The 17,182-nt window shown below is 46.2% G+C and overlaps 2 long non-coding RNA genes across 2 annotated transcripts; both read left to right on the top strand.

Annotated features, from left to right (window-relative positions):
• Nucleotides 1-1,584: 1,584 nt before the first annotated feature.
• Nucleotides 1,585-5,013, top strand: LOC129388224 (uncharacterized). The gene is made up of 3 exons (XR_008615254.2): nt 1,585-4,565; nt 4,627-4,771; nt 4,847-5,013. It is a non-coding gene; the product is annotated as an uncharacterized lncRNA (long non-coding RNA).
• Nucleotides 5,014-5,113: 100 nt separating this feature from the next.
• On the top strand, nt 5,114-16,910 carry LOC129380577 (uncharacterized). Its single transcript, XR_011893193.1, has 4 exons — nt 5,114-5,174; nt 11,946-12,138; nt 15,632-15,923; nt 16,003-16,910. It is a non-coding gene; the product is annotated as an uncharacterized lncRNA (long non-coding RNA).
• The last annotated feature ends 272 nt before the right edge of the window (nt 16,911-17,182 follow it).

The raw sequence follows: 17,182 nt of genomic DNA, 5'->3' as shown, positions 1-17,182 counted from the left end.
TGAATAGTGTCCTACTTGAGTTGGTTAAAAGGACGGAATGCTTCTTTCATGCATTCAAATACAATGTCAGTGTATGTGGCCAACAGCGTTTCTGATGCTGTCCTACGTTTGTTATCTTCACAAAGTGCCAGAAATGCTGTTGGCCACGTACTTCAATGCGTCTGGTGCCAAGTCATGCGAAACCTCGCGAAAGAGATAGTATCTTTGAAAGTAATCACCCAAGGATACTGTCCCTGGTGTAGGTGGTGTGAGAAAGCATAGTTCTTAGTACAGTGTTTTGAGTGCTATCATACCCCTGGTAGACTGCAGTGGTTTGTTTGCACAGCATCAGTGGAGGTACACTACAATCCAAAGAACCTTTTCGATAAAGTTCGAAGGAATGAAGTAGGCAGTTCATAATTAAACGGTCCCTGAAATGGTTTGGAGCAATTTTGTAGACACATGGGGTACAGCTACAGTAAAACATTGGTACCAGAATTTATGCGAAGCGCCTTGGCCTTGTATTAAGAGAGCTACAAATGATTACAAGTTGCCTTGTTCCCTAGCCATGCTTTTTCTCAACTCGTTCGCCAAGTGATCAGGACTAAGCTCTGCCTTCATTGGCTCTGCGTCGTAATGTGACATCATGTCGTCTCCTTCCAGTGTCTTGGAGCCAGCGGACGAAGCCTCTCCAATCTCTCTGCTAGCCACCTGGCCATCAATCCCCAGTGAGAGCTATCTGAGCAGCATGCGTTGCAAGTGTTCTGTCGCAGCACCGAGCATGTCCGGCATTGTGATAAACGCTGGTGAGCTGGGCGTTTTGATGGATAAGTGGAAGTGTTAACTAAAGCCACTCCATACTAATACCGCTGTAATGAAGAGGCTTTAGTGTAAATGTGAGCAGCCCGAGCGGTGCAACCACCTGATGGTGCAGAGCTTAACCAGCCAAACACAGAGCTAATATTGCTGTAACAAAGAGTAAGACATTTGAAAAGATCTGTTAATGATTACACTGCTGCCGAAAATTTACGCCAGCAGCAAAGTAGAATACACTTTGCTACAATGCTATGTTGGCTCTATGTATGTCTGATTGAGCTCTGTTCCACCAGGGGGGATGCACCCTGCAGGCTGATGACGTTTGCATGGTTGCAAATAAAGAAGAAGGTGCGCTTTCGGGTCTAATTCCTGTCGTTTTTATTTTAATACATTTAAAGCGGTGCCAAAACCCACCCTATCGTCTGGCCCTTAAGTTGCGGCAATGGAGCAACTCTGCACCAAGTGTGGCTTTGTCCAGAGGGCCATCACCAAGGCCATTTCTACAATTGACAGCTTGCCGACAGATGAGGCCACCCCTGTGCGGGTGCTGCACCAGCACCTTGATCTCGCCTTAGCGAAGCAGGCAGAGCTCTTCGAGTTCGATCACGCAACACAAGATATACTCACACATGCAGACCTGAAGGCAGACCCGACCACAGCTCTAGAGTATGTTAACAAAATTTGTTGCTGGGCTAGTTGGTTCATGCTTAACAACTGAATACTGGTAAGCGCAGTTCCAAGACGGGACAAAAGATAGACACAGAAGCACAGGACAAGCACTAACCCGCAACTAAATTTGCTGCTGTGTCGCTGCAGACACAGCAGTGTACTGCATGCACCAAGACCGCGTGTAGTACTGTACCGCATGTGGTACTGCATGTGGTACTGCCTACGGTACGCTCTTGTATAGAGGCAAATGGATAGATGGCTTTTCAGAATTCTACAGAGATTTCTGTTGACAATTTTCTAGTTTTACTGGAGTTTTACCTGTGCTCAACTTTGGTTCTTTGGCAGTGATGTGTACATCCAGCAAAAGGGAATTTGTATTGGATCATGTGTTGCCCCTGTTCTTTGTAATATTGTTTTAGCTTCCATTGACCGCGACTTGAATAACCTTTTAGACACCAAGAAAGTACTATGAGTTTTTAGATATGTAGATGACTTTCTCATGATTTTAAACACTAATCCCTTCCAGACGAGTACCTGTGTTGTCTATGAAATTTTGAGCCTCTTTAGACTCCATGGAAAAGGCTTAGTCTTTACTCATGAACTTCCAGAGAACGACACCTTGCAGTTTTTATAGATATTAACATGTTTTTTTAGTGGGCTGCACATTTGCTGGAAATACTCTCCGCGAGCTAGTAAAGAACTCTTGCCATGTGATTCAGCACATGGTAAGGTGGTAAAACGAACGATCGCAACACAATGTCTTGAGTCAGTGCTGGAAGTCTTGTGCTCATTTGGCTCAGGATAGCTTCAATTGCCAGATTGAGCGCCTACAGGTGGCTGGCTTCCCTAACTCGATGTTGACAGCTGTGTCCGAGACCCTCCTTCAGAAATTGAACGGTAAGAAAGTACCTCGGCAGGTTCTACGAACAAGAAAGCCGGAAGTGGTGCCCTACGTTCACAGGGTTACACATAACCTGAAGAATGTGGCAAAAAGGCATGACGTGCCTATTGGGTTTTCTGTGCCACGCAAACTTGCTGGGTTGTGCCCACGCATTTTGGGACCTCCGAGGAAACCTGCCCATGGAAAGAAGCATATCATGCCATACGACACATGCGCCGCTGGCGTTGTGTACGAGATTCCACTTAAGTGTGGAAATATGTGCTTCGGTCCCCACCTGCGGCAAGTTGTTTTTTCATCCACTTTCATTTCCATTAATTTATCGTTTCCTTAATTCATTTATTAAGCACCAGTAATTTCCCATATGTTGTCCTTGGTGTCAGTGTTTGTTGGCTTCTTATGACTAATAAAAAATCGGGCCCCTCGGTTAATCCCCTTCCTTCTCGTTTAAGTGTGGAAAGGTATATATAGGACAAACCGGCCGATGTGTCAGTGATCGGGCACAGGAACACGAGTGATTTGTAGCTAACAAAGCTTTTCATTTGCCTATGCATTGTAGGTCCTGTCTCTCTGAGCCTATTCTTCTGGTACTCGAATTCTAGGCAGGAGTGGCAATGCTTTGGCCATAGAAATCATGGAGGCATATCATATTAGAAGAAGAAAAAAGTGCCTGTATTAGCGGTACGTTGGTTGTTTTGCATAGCAAAGAAAAGCAGTTTTTAGAAATGATGCTGTAATCTATACGCTTCTTGATATGATGCACTGGTTGGCTTGATGGGCAGTGTGCTTGCACAATCCTGGTCTGCTGTGTATTTAAGTAGGCGAAATCTTGACAATAAAATTTAGTTGCAAGTTAGCACTTGTTCTTTGCTTTTATGTCTTTCTTTTGTCCCGCTTTGGAACTGCGCCTACCAGTATTCAGTTGTTAAGCTCTCGAGTACGAACAAAAGGTTAGCTTTAACAAGACAAGTGTACGCCTCACTACTGAGCTGGGTCCACCGATCCTTCCTCTCTCTGCCGACTCCACCATGAGTCGTACAGTGCAACTTGCCTTGCCACCGAACCCAGCTGCCCCTTCTGCCTCCCCCAGAGTGTCGCCCGTGGTGTTCTTCTCCTGCGTTGCCCTGCCAAAGCTGCACATCCTGAACTTTTCTTGGGAGCAGTATGAACGGCACAGCTTTTAGGACCAGTACCAGGCAAGCATTCATGGCGATGAATTGCTATCCAAGACAGACAAATTTAAACATCTGCCAACGTACCTATCCAGGTCAGCTAAAATGGCAATTCAAGGTATCCACCTTGCCGAGGCAAACTACAATGTCGCCATCAAGGTGCCGTCTGACTGGTTTGGCTGTCGCGACATGCTAATCGATGAAGCACACTGTTAAGAACGGCCAGCTGCAGTGCAAAGTTTTGCCAACCCGTTGCAACAGTGGAGGCAACATCCCGGGAGCATCGCCGCCAAACTCTAGCCACGGCGTGACTAAATCGACTTTGTGTCGGGGAACAATACGCGCATCCCCCACTCTCCGTCGCTTCAGCTAGGATGCGTTCGATGAAGCAGGCTTTGTGCTGAAACCGCCGCCAACCTCTAGCCTCATTGCCGTTGTGACGGAATGAGTTCGGCGGGCCAACTATTGTTACCAAACTCCCCAACGCGGACCTGATCTGCTACGGGTGTGCGAGTTGCCGTGGGAACGCCGTTTTGCACTCCTTCCCACGCACAGACCAAGACGCAAGACAACGCACTACCCGGAACGGCTCCCGAGTTCTACGAAGCCCCTCTGACGTCGGCTCCGGACCATCGCCCTGTGTGTATGCGTGTGTGTGTGTAAACCGTGCCGCGGAGAGGCGGCTACTTTGCGATGACTAAACGAACATTCGCATCACCTTGTATCGGGAGAGGACCGAGTGTTTAAAAACCGCTGTTGTGCGGCTGCTCAGGACACTCTCTCTCAAGCAGTCATGTTAGACTGATGTACTTTCTCAAACAGTCATGTTAGACTGATATAAATACTGTAAATAAACCCATATCCCTCGTTCTCGATGAGAAGCAGTCCTTCCCTTCATCAACGTCCTCAGCGTGGATAAGTTGGACGACGGCATGGGCCAGCTACCTTCTAATTCATGCCCAACTCCAATCTTGACAATGGATCACGAGCGATGGGGTTGAGCCCCCAATCCTGACAACACTTACGGAATGGTAAGGAAAAAAATGTGTGAATTTTCCGAAGAGTTTAACAGTTTCTTTTTATTACTTCCAGGCTGGCGACCTTTGCATCAACTTTCAGCATTATGTGACCCTACACGAAACAAAAAAAGAAGCATGTACGTGCTGTGCCAAAACTTACTGAAGCACATGTTTCCCCAGACAACCTGCGCAAAATGAGCATCAGGCTGGTTACACAGGTATATCTTGTTGCTGTCAAAGCATGTTGCCTTTCTGTTTGTAAATTAAAAAAATGCAATCTCTTCTTTCCACAGCTTTTTAGCCATGGAACATCAATTGGAATACATGTGTACAGGGAAGCAAATGCCCCTGGCTTGACTCTGAAGGGACTGAAATAAACCTTCACAAGAATGCTGAACGATGTTCCCGATGCACTCAACGTCAAGCTTCCATGCAGGGGATCAGGCATCACTCCAAAGAAATACAGGCAAGTAGCCAAATCTCATCCTGGTGCCTAAGCTTCATCTTATATATGCCGTCATTTTGCTTCACATTATCGTGAATTGTTGAAACTTCTTTTTCAGATTATCAAGCAGTTCCTAGAAGTCTTGAATGTGACTGAGCAAAATGCAGTCGAGAAAGGTACAAAGCTGTTTGCCTCGCAACTAACGACGCAGTCCTTATGTGTCACATTGTTGTCGATGCAAGATATAAATTATCTGTTCAACAAAGGAGCGCTTTATGTGCTCACTGTGAAGCTCAACCAAGACCCCAACAAGTACCTGTCAAAATAACCTTGTTTCCTTTATAATATATAATTTACAGATGTTTTACATATCCACTTTAATGTGTACAATTTTCCTTCCAGCAGCATTTTGGTATTGTACGATCATTTGGAAGAGATGAGTCACACCCCACCATGGTGAATTTCCCGCAGATATTTTGTCTGTTGAGCCTCTACACACCCTTCAAGACAGCACTACGTAGAAGTGTCGAAGGCGAACCGAGTGCTGTATTTGTCAGTGTGGCAGAGGCACTGAACACCGCTCGAGCAGCCCATTGCTTGAACAGAGCTAGTCTGCGAAGTGAGATTGAGGCTAGCTGTTAGAAATTACTTCTGGTCTCTCAAGCTCTCCTGAGTGAATGGGCAATGAACACAGCTATTTCAGAGGTGGTGTAGATGATGCCGTGAAATACTACTTATGTGGATATGTCATACACAAAGTGAGCAAGCACACAGCTTGTGAGTTGTGCCTGAACGACATCAGCTCAACTGTTCCACTCGTCGGTACTGATGCATACATGACAACATGTTGGAGCTTTTTAAGGAAGAGAGCCTCAAGCATCCAACAATCAGGATGCTACAGTTCGTAAGAATTGCAAATGACTCCATGTCATTTTCCCTTGATCAGGCACGTCTCTGCGGTGACCTGTTTTGGAAAGTCCTAGATGAGTTAGATAAGTGCAGTCTTGCGCGAGCTGGGTTGCGATGAGCACATGTGACCAATCATGTGCCAGATACTGAACTTTTTCATTGCCACGCGAATGCATTTCTATGTGAGAGATGCGAACCATCGCTTAGAAACACAAGAGAAAGTAGCCATTGCTAACAAGAAAGCTTGTTTTTTGTGAAGCTACGCTGCAAATTCATAAGCCGTGTGCAGCTCCTGTAATAGAAGCTTTTGAACTCATTGCGAGAAGCAAAGCTCTTGTCTAATTTTTTTCTCTTTCAATTACTAGGAACTCTATCAGACGCAAATAGCAGTCACAGTGAAGGGCAGTCCGTCACAGCTTTGGCTGCAAGTGCTTTTCTCTGTTCAGTGGGCTCCGTCATGGCTTTTTTCCAACTTCGGAATAGGTCCGTAATAGCTGCAAATAGATTAATGACGCGCTGTAAATATTACGATATCAGTGAGCGATGCTCAAGAGACGAGCCACTGCGAGAACGACGAAGTTGGTCGGTGCCCTTGGCGCGAGCGAGTGTCGGAATGGCTGTCTGGCTCCAGTGTAAATTGCCTGTAAATAGCCTGTAAATAGCCTCCTTCGTCTGTGTCTTTCCACACGTAATATTCTGGTGGAGGTTAGCGATCCCAGTCCTCGCCACGGAACTCCGAAGTGGGCAGCACATCGAGCTTGTCGCCATGCCTCCCGGTGACGAGCCAGCCTCTGCAACGGCTTCGGCTTGTCCGACTGCTCCTATCGTCACGGTTGCCTCACATCGCGACCCTGGTGTATTCTCTGGCCTGGAGGGACAGGACTTCGACGAATGGATCAAGCTCTATGAACACGCCAGTGCTAATAACAGGTGGGACCCAACGGATATGCTTGCCAATGTCAACTTTTGTCTCGGCGGCACCCCACGCATGTGGCACCAAACGCATGACGACGAGATAACCAGTTGGGACAGTTTTGTCTTGCGACCCCATTGGGCGCAAGCTTGCCGTGAGAAAGGCTCTTGCGTCTCGTGTTCAGTCATCTACAGAGCCGTACGTTTCATACATCCTCGACGTCTTGGCTCTATGCCGCAAAGCTGGCGATAATATGTCCGAAGCAGATAAAGTGGCACATGTGCTAAAAGGCATCGCTGTCGTTTTGGCCACCGCCAAATTACTCTTCTGGGCCATCTCGTCGACGCTTCTGGAGTACAGCCTGATCCCATCAAAACTCGCGCTGTCCGAGAGTTCCCGGTTCTGAAGACAGCCGCAGACGTTCGAAGTTTTGTATGGCTATGCTCGTACTTTTGTCATTTTGTTCCAGAATTTGCGGCAATTGCTAGACCCTACACTAATCTTTTGAAGAAAGGCGTACAATTCTCGTGGGGTACTGCAGAAGCCGCCGCCTTCTCTCGTCACGTCACTCTTCTAACCTCACCACCCATTCTCACCCACTTCAACGCTGATGCCCCTACAGAATTGCGTACAGATGCCAGCGGTCATGGCGTAGGTGCCGTCCTAGCCCAGCGTCAGCGTGGCCAGGATCGCGTTATTGCTTATGCAAGCCGCCTCCTAGCACCATCGGAGCACAACTATTCCATTACGGAACGAGAATGCCTTGCTGTTGTCTGGGCAGTTGCGTAGTTCCGTCCTTACCCTTACGGTTGCCCTTTTTCTGTAGTCACTGACTGACCATCATGCTCTCTGCTGGCACTCATCCCTAAAAGATCCTGCAGGCCGGCGTAGTCGATGGGCTTTGAGGTTACAAGAATTTTCATATTCAGTAGTGTACAAGTCTGGCCGCCTGCACTATGACGCTGACAGCTTGTCGCGTTACCCTATTGACGACTCTGACTCCTCCAATATTGCCAGTGCTGCTTGCGCATTCTCTGTATTACAGCTGCTTCATTTCGCCGACGAGCAATGTTGTGACGCCTACACCAGAGCACTCATTGACTATTTTGAACACTCTCCGGCTGATGCTGCTCTACACCTCTTTGTCCTACGCGACGGTACTCTGTACTGCCGTAACCTTCATCCAGACGGCTTTGAGTTCCTACTTGTAATCCCTAAACACCTCCGCTTCACCGTTCTAGAGGAGCTTCACGACGAACCAATGGCTGGACACCTTGGCGTATCTCAAAACTATGATCGTGTACGTCGTCGTTTTTTCTGGCCGGGCCTTGCCCGTTCCGTACGATGTTACGTTGCCGCTTGTGAACTTTGCCAACGACGCAAGAAGCCATCCCAGCTCCCTGCTGGTTAGCTGCAGCCGCTCGACATCCCTGCCGAGCCCTTTCATCGTGTCGGCTTAGACCTTCTCGGCCCATTTCCGGAATCTACATCAGAAAACAAGTGGGTTGCAGTCACGGTGGACTATGTGACCCGCTACGCCGTAACCCGCGCTCTTCCGACCAGTTGCGCAACTGTTGTTGTGGACTTCCTCCTACATGATATAATTTTGATGCATGGTGCTCCGCGTCAATTGCTAACAGACCGTGGCCGTACGTTTTTAGCCAAAGTCATTGACTACATCATGTGTGCCTGCTCAATACAGCATAAGTTTACCACCTCCTACCACCACCAAACGAACGGCCTCACTGAGCGTTTAAACCGCACCCTTAGACATGCTATCCAAATACGTTTCAGACGACCACCGTGGGACCTGGCTCTACCTTACATTACATACAACTCTTCCCGTCTCGAAACTGCTGGCTTTTCCTCGTTTTACCTCTTGTATGGCCGAGAACCATCGTTACCACTAGACACTGTGCTTCCGTCCGCCACAACTTCAACTAGCAATTATGCCCATGATGCAATCGCCCATGCTGACCATGCTTGCCAACTTGCACTCGCTCGTCTACAAGTGTCTCAAGACAAACAGAAGTAATGCTACGACCTCCGTCACCGTGATGTCCATTTTGTGCCTGGCACCCTCATGTTGCTTTGGTCACCATCGCGTAAAGTTGGCCTTTGTGAAAACTGCTTTCCTGTTACACCGATGTCACCGATGAAATCTTTCTAGCCACGCCCACTACGTCCTCCGCTGTGACAACCAGTGACATTGTCCACATCGCACGACTCAAGCCCTACAACTCTCCTCGCACCTTAGATATTTAATAGCGCTGTGACGGCGCTTTTGCCGCCGGGGGGGGGGTAGTATTACGATAACATCGAGCGCTGCTCAAGAGACGGGCCGCCGCGAGAACGACGAAGTTGGTCGGTGCCCTTGGCGCGAGCGAGTGCTGGCATGGCTGTCTGGTTCCAGCGTAAATAGTCTGTAAATAGCCTCTTTCGTCTGTGTCTTTCCACACGTAACAATATTTGGCTATTTTAAGTAAAAGCGTGCCACTTACTAGGCAAACTACCAGTGCTTCAAAGCACAGGGCACAGAGCCCGGCCGGGCTAACAGCGGCCACTGCGCCACCTGTTGAGCGGTAATGAAAAAGGGCATGCATCGACGGCCACCGCAGGGGGTTTTACAACTGAAAGTATCTAGTAATGTTGGTTGAGGTGTTGTGAGGATTATAAATGAAACTTAAAGAGCATTAAAATCATGCTGAGTTTAGTTAAGCTTTCATTCAGATGAAAAGGGAAGTAAGAAATATTATTCATTAATTTAACTATAATAACAATCTTATCAAAGCCTATATCAGGAATAAGACACATACACAATAAACAAAGAAAGTAAGAAAAAATTACAGTGTCTGAAAAAAAAGAAAAAGCCAGGTTATTGGCTAATGAGAACAAACGAGATGTTATGGTTACAGCAGAGGAAAACCCATGCTTTCGCTGCTTCCATTGATAAATGCATTTACACAAGCACTTCGTACTGCATGTAAATGCATAATTAAATGAAATGAATTATGTCATTTACAATATGCTGACGCTATATTACATTGTGCAGGGACTGCTAATTTACTGACATTTCATCTGATAAATGATAGTCTTATTATTCATCACATGAAGAGACTGCTGGCTGCATAAACAAAGAAGTTAACTTTTCACTGTTGTGTTTGCAACGCCAGACTCTAGTCCTCAATGAAGCATGCACAAAGTGGCACATCTGGTCATTTTTTTTTATATTATTGTACCCTCAAGACCGAAGTGTTACAGAGGGGAGTGGGTAGAAAACATATAGAAATAAATAACAATGCAGCAAAAAATGGTTAGTTATTACAGCAAAATTGATTAGTTAATTGTATGCAGGAGTGATGATGTCTGATAAGGCCGAATGAAACTGAGTTGTGCTTGATTGCAACAACTGTGCCGAGAAGGTGGTTCCATTCCTGAGAGGTCCTGGGAATAAACGATTCGTTACAGGTTCTGGTGCGGCATTGCATGATTCCAACCTGGCTATGATCAATGCGAGAGGAAATATAGGTATAAGATTATCGCACAGGTAGGAATTGTGGAAATACAGTTTATGAAATAAAGCAAGGCGAAAGCACGCCGAGATGAGAGAGGAGCGAGTAGCAGAGAGTTTTAGCTGCCTTTCCACTGTAGTGCATAATCAATGCTTGCAATGTTAGCCTGTGGGCTATTGCAAATAACATGCAAAGTGCTGTATCTAATTGCTTTACCGCATATTTGTTTAGCTGCAGAAGATTATCCTAGTGTTCCATCACTTCCCTAGAACTAGCTGCTGCGGTGTAGAAGCAAGACTGCGGGGTGGGGCATATTTTGGAGGGTATTTGACAGGTGTGTGTGTGTGTGTAAGGAAGAAGAGGAAGAAAAAGAAAAGGGATGTCGATAAATTTACATGGAATTTGTCATCTTTTGGTAGTTAGCAAGGATGGCATGCCTTGTGATCTTGTTATGCTCCTGGGTCTTATACAGTGAACTCTGATGGCTGTGCAGTGTATACTATATGATTGATGCCAGACCTGTTTGAGAACATTTTTGCATGTCTACGCTCCAGTTTATTGTGATGCAGAAAGCGCAGAGGTGTGATAGAGTGGCTTCCAAGATTTGACCACTATATGAATGCCAATATTTCAACCACTGGTAGTCAGCCAACAACAGCTGCTGAATTAATCATAGCATGCTAATCTTGTTCAGCATCTGTAAATGCAGTTACATGCCAAAGTTTGGCAATAAAGAAAAACTGTCATGGTGCAGAGGCTAGAACACCTGGCTCACAACCAAAAAGCCACGAGTATGAACCCTACCAAGTGACAAGCTCTCTTTCTGCTCACAATGGCATTTTGTGATGACAGACTAAATGACTGACTGGCATTACATGAGGACTTGTGATCTTATGGGGCAGTATAGTAGAGATGTTTAACTGAATTACAGGAGGAAAGCCTTGTTCATGCAAAGCTCACTGTATTTCTAAAAGTTTCAAATGCATTTGTTCTGTGAAAAAGTAAATAAGTAATTTCTTTCCCTACCTACAAAAACATGCTAAGTATACTTTCTTTCCCTTTATCTTATCAAAATTTTTTCCTCCCAAAGCAGCTAGCTTGCATTTTTTTCTGAGTGACTTGAAAAAAGCTGCCCTGAACATAAGTAGCTTTGTCTTTGTTTCGTCCTTAATTTTTCTGCCCTTTCTTCTCGAATGAATAAATAAATGTGTGGTGTTTAGTGGCGCAAGGGCCAGGTATGACCAAAGAGCGCCACGCCAGTGTTAATGAGTTTGCAGTGGAGTTATGACTTCTATGAAGTTGATGTGACGCGGCTGTAAAGGGTCCTTAAAAATATTCACCATAAAGTGCGTACAATCTATGTGTAGTAAGATTATGGCGGTGACAAATGACAGGTAATATGAGCATTAAGATGCATAGCGAAAGAATGATACAATATACAAATTATGTCAGATGTTAAAATTGGCTGTAGCACTACTGCCTCTCCAGAGCCCTTGAAACACAAAGGCCTAGAGGCATGTGCTATACGAAACAACTATCACAGCGGCATCCTCTGAAGAGAGGAAGCGCTACGAATGTATGGAGTTACTAACATGTAACGCAACATCTTTCAGGAAACCTAGGACTGTGCTGGTGTTGAAGAGTGGTTCTGGGCCGAGGAACATTACAGGATGAAGGGGGATGTGCTGCCAGTATGCTAGGGGAAAATGTTTCTTTCTCTCAGATTCGGCTTCCCGACACTCCAGGAGGACGGGGAGGACGGTCAGCCTCTCCCCGCATCTACCACAGGTTGGAAGTTCATTTCCAGTGAGTAAAAAATTATGGGTGCCAAATGTGTGTCCTATTCTGAGACGACAGAATAGGACATCTGTTCGGCGTGATTTTGTTGCAGAGGGCCAGAAATCCAATTGTGGCTTTATTATGTGCAGCTTATTATTTGTTTCCACGTCCCACGAGCGTTGCCAATGGTTTCGCAGTTTCCTTCAGAAGAAAGGCCTCAGATCTGAGACGGGGACTGCAGCGGTAGGATTAACAGCATGCAGTGCAATTGACGTGGCCATCTGGTCTGCCACAGCGTTACCCTCGATACCCCTATGGCCAGGCACCTAGCATATAATGGCATGCTGGTTAGATATATACGCTTTACACAGGATGGAATAGAGCTCATTAAATACTGGTTTTTTGTGCTTACCGAACGACATCAAGGCCTTCACGACACTTAGGGAGTCTGTATATATAACAGATTTTTGCAGTTTTTATTTCCTTATATGCGTCACAGCCGACAATAATGCGCAGGCCTCGGTCATTAAGATACTTGTTTCCGGATGCAGTACATTGGATTCCGAGAAGGATGGACCGACGGCTGCATAGGACACCCCATCATGCACTTTCGATGCATTTGTGTAGAACTCCGTGCAGGAGTACTTGTACTGGAGTTCCAGGAAATGCATTTGGATTTCAATCTCTGGAGCGTGCTTTGTAACTTGTAGAAAAGATATATCACATTGTATCAGCTGCCACTCCCAAGGTGGTAGCAGCTTAGCTGGAGGCATTAAGCGATATTTGAGGAATGGGACATACATTTCAACGCTAAGCTCTTTCACATGCAGTGAAAAGGGCTGTCTTACAAAGGGACGATTACAAAAGGGTGTAGCACATGTCATATCGTTAACGGTATTAGAACACGGATGTTGATGATTAGAGTGAACTTCCAGAAAATACGTTAGACTGATGTATGCTCTCTGCAGATGGAGTGACATTTGATTCTACGTATAAACTTTCAATGGGACTTGTTCTGAAAGCGCCAGTGGCCAGCCGGATCCCTAGATGGTGGACGGAATCTAGCATCTTTAGCGTGCTTGGGGTAGCAGAATGATAGACCACGGCACCATAGTCCAATCATGATCGGAACAGGATCGACAGGAAGATTCATTAAACTCTTCCTGTCGCTACCCCATGTTGTGTGGTATAAAATTTTCAGTAAGTTCATTTTTTTAAGCATTTCACCTTGAGATACTTTATGTGTGGAATAAAAGTTAGTTTAGAGTCAAGTATAATACCTAAGAACTTGTGCTCTTTGTTCACAAATATTTGTTGTCCATACATTTTGATATTGGGATCTGCAATGAGCCCTTTGTTTCTTGTGAAAATCACACAAAAGCACACAAAAGATCCGTTTTCGTCTGCCCATTTGGACACTTTGTTCAAGCCCTGTTGTACTTGCCTCTCACACACTGCAAGGTTGCAGGATTTGAAACCTATTTGTATTTCGTCTACGTAAACTGAATAAAAAATGGCTGGTGGTAATGAAGCACGAAACGTGTTCATCTTCATGTTAAAGAGCGTGCAGCTGAGCACACCTCCTTGGGGTACACCAGTTTCTTGTATGAAAGGTTGGGACGATACATTGCCGATTTTCAAGCGGAAGGTACGTCTAGACAAATAGCTTTCTAGTATGTTTAACATATTTCCGCAAGTGCCCATTCCCGACAAGTCTTGCAAAATCCTGTATCGCCACATTGTGTCATACGCCTCCTCCATATCGAGGAATATCGATAGGAAGAACTCTTTATGTACAAATGCATCATGGATATTTCCTTCAATGCGCACAAGATGATCAGTCGTGGACCGTCCTTCTCTGAAGCCACACTGATAGGGATCAAGCATATTGTTCAATTCACGGAAATGTATGAATCGATGATTAATCATTTTCTTCAAATAGCTTACACAGGCAACTATCGGGCGATAACTTGCCGCCAAGGCACAGTCTATACCCAGCTTCAAGACGGGAATAATAATAGCTTCCTTCCATGAGGATGCGAGGTATCCGCCAGCCCAGATAGAGTTGAAAAGCACCAGAAGTGTCATCTGTGTGTCGGTGTGTAAGTTTTTAATCATGTCATACATGATTCTATCAGCTCCCGGTGCAGAGCTTCTACATGTGCACAAAGCAGCTTTAAGCTCGGCAATATTAAAAGGACGGCTGTATGGTTCATCCGGACAGCATTTATGATCCAGTGCCTTAAGTTCAGCTAATTGTTTATATTTGAGGAATGATTTTGTGTAATGTGTGGAGCTTGATGCACGCTAGAAGTGTTCGCCCAGAGCGTTGGCCTGGTCTTCTAAGGTAGTCCCTTGGTCGTCAACTAAGGGCGATGGGTGGATTTGCTGCCCCTTTAGCTTTCTTACGCCATTCCATACTTTAGACTCTTGGACGTAGGAAGTGATGCCCGAGAGAAATCTCTCCCAGCTAGCCCTCCTTGCCTGTCTCCGTGTGCGCCTTCCCTGTGATTTTACTAGTTTAAATTCCATACGATTTTCTGCAGTCGGGGAGCGATGCAGCAAACCCCACGCTTTGTTTTGTGTCCTTTGTGCCAGTCTGCACTGCTCATTCCACCAGGGGACGAGTCTTTTACATGAGACACCTTGTGTTTGTGGAATGAACTGTTCAGCTGCGTCAGGTATAAAACAAGTAAAATATGCCACTGCTTCATCTATGCTAAAATCAGTGATAAGATGTCGTGATAAGTAAGTTAATTCCTTAAAATGATTCCATTCAGTGGAGGCTAGTTTCCACCGGGGGCGTGTGGAGGGCATTCGTATTGACATATTAAATTTAACATTACAGGGAAGTGGTCACTTCAATAGGGATTTTTGGTTACATGCCATTACAAGTCAGGGAAAATTGAAGCAGAGCCAATCGACAGGTCTATTGACGAATATGAATTATGATGAATATTATAACACGTTGGCTCCATCATGTTGAAGAGGCATGCACCGGAGTTAACAAGAAAATTTTCAATAGTACGACCTCTTGCGTCGCAACGCGAGTCTTCCCACATGGTGTTGTGGGCATTAAAATCGCCTATGAGTATGTAGGGGTCCAGGAGCTGATCAATTAGGTTATAAAAATTTGGGGGTATGTATATGCAACATATAGTGATTAATTAGTTAAAAAGAATTGCCCAAACTGATACTGCCTCAAGGGGCATCTGAAGGGCGACATGATGACAAGCTATTGACTTGCCGACAACTATTGCTACACCGCCAGACGAGGCGTTCACCTCGTTGCCGTCTTTACGACAGATTGTGCACTGACGAAGAAAGTTTGTGTCTGTGGGTTCGAGATGTCACTCTTGAACACACAGCAACATTGGATGATGCTTGTGTAGAAGTTCTGTAATGTCGTCTAGGTTATAAAGAAGTCCTCTAGCATTCAGTTGTATTATTTGTGTCTCCATGATGATGTGTTTTGTGCTGTGTGCTGTGAGACTGATATTAGCTTATGGGCCCTTTCCAGGCACCGTGACGCGAGTTTTGTCTTTTATGGAGCGATCGAGAGAGGCTTGCCGCTCCTTAGGCACTGGACACGGGCTAAGCGCAGGGTTTTACCTGAAGGTCTCGTCTGCCGAGGCCACCAGCCCAGAGGTCGATGGCCCCTTCTGCTGGGGTGGCGGAACAGTGCTAGCTGCAACTGCCGAGGGGGCAGATGGCTTCACTGCCGGCTCACCCCGTATGGGCTGGACAGCAGCCGGAAACCGTTGTGGTGCCGCCCCCTGACACGCCACTTTGGTAAAGCTGCTCTTTGGCAGGTAGTTACCTTCCTGCGTGCTTCTTTGAATGAAATATTCTCTTCTACTTTTATCGTCACAATTTTTTTCTTTCTTCCAGGATGGACACGACCGCGAGTATGCGGCATGCTCCTCATCACAGTTTGCACAGTGGAAAGAGTTTTTGCAAGCTTCGGAGGTGTGTTCATGGGCACTGCATTTCGCACAAGTTTGACGGCCTCGGCAGCTCTGCGAACTGTGGCCGAAACGCTGGCGTTTGAAACATCGGAGGGCATTTGGCACGTATGGTTTAACACTGAGCTTGATGTACCCGGCCTCGATTGACTCGGGCAGGTCACTTGAACCGAAGGTGATTATCAGGTGCTTGGTTTGGATTTCTTTGCCAACCCTCCTCATCTTAATTCTTTTGACGTTGATAACATTCTGTTCACTGAAGCCCTTCAAGAGTTCAGCCTGAGTGAGCTCCAGCAAGTCATCGTCCGTGAAAATGCCACGGGTTGTGTTCATCGTACGGTGCGGGGTTACTGTTACTTGGGTCTCCCCAAATGATACTAGTTTCAGCAGTTTCTCATATTGCTTCTGACCACGGAGCTCCAAGAGGAGATCACCGCTTGCCATGCTCGACGCCTTACATCCTGGACCAAAAACTTCAACTGGTTTGTCTGGTTTTTCTGAGTTAATTACATGGAAACGAGGGAAGTTGTGAACTTGGCGTCCGAAAAAGTGAAAGACATCTTCGGTGTGCCCTCGTTTCTGAGGGTGATCAGGGAGTTTAGGAAAAGCGTTTTCCATAAGTACAGATGGGGTTTTCGGCCGCGATGCCAACCACCTGCCATGGAGCCGAACAGGGGGAAATGGCAGAAGTCCCTGCAAGAGAAACCCTGCAAATGCCAGCCGTACATCGCTGCTATAACCAAATACAGCATAACCAAGGCTGTCTAGCCACACAAGGTTAACCCTTGCCGCCGAGAAATTCGGAAGTGAGGAGAAGTGAAAAGACAGGAAAGATGAAAAAGGCGAGAAAGAAAGACGAAGATTGGAGCGGAAGACAGGAAAAGGCTACTACCGATTTCCCCCAGGTGGGTCAGTCTGGAGGTGCCGTCTATGTGAAGCAGAGGCCAAAGAGGTGTGTTGCCTCCGCCGGGGGGCCTTAAAGGTCCGAACACCCGGTATCGGCTCAACTCCCAGGATCCCCCTTTCCCCAGACACTGCTAAGCTGTGCACGGCTACACGTGGGAGGGTCGGACCCTCATGTGCTCAGGTATGTGGTGTCACAACAC

The sequence above is a fragment of the Dermacentor andersoni genome, chromosome 1 (assembly GCF_023375885.2).
Source record: "Dermacentor andersoni chromosome 1, qqDerAnde1_hic_scaffold, whole genome shotgun sequence".
Taxonomy (NCBI): domain Eukaryota; kingdom Metazoa; phylum Arthropoda; class Arachnida; order Ixodida; family Ixodidae; genus Dermacentor; species Dermacentor andersoni.
This window is presented reverse-complemented; position numbering and strand designations above follow the sequence as displayed.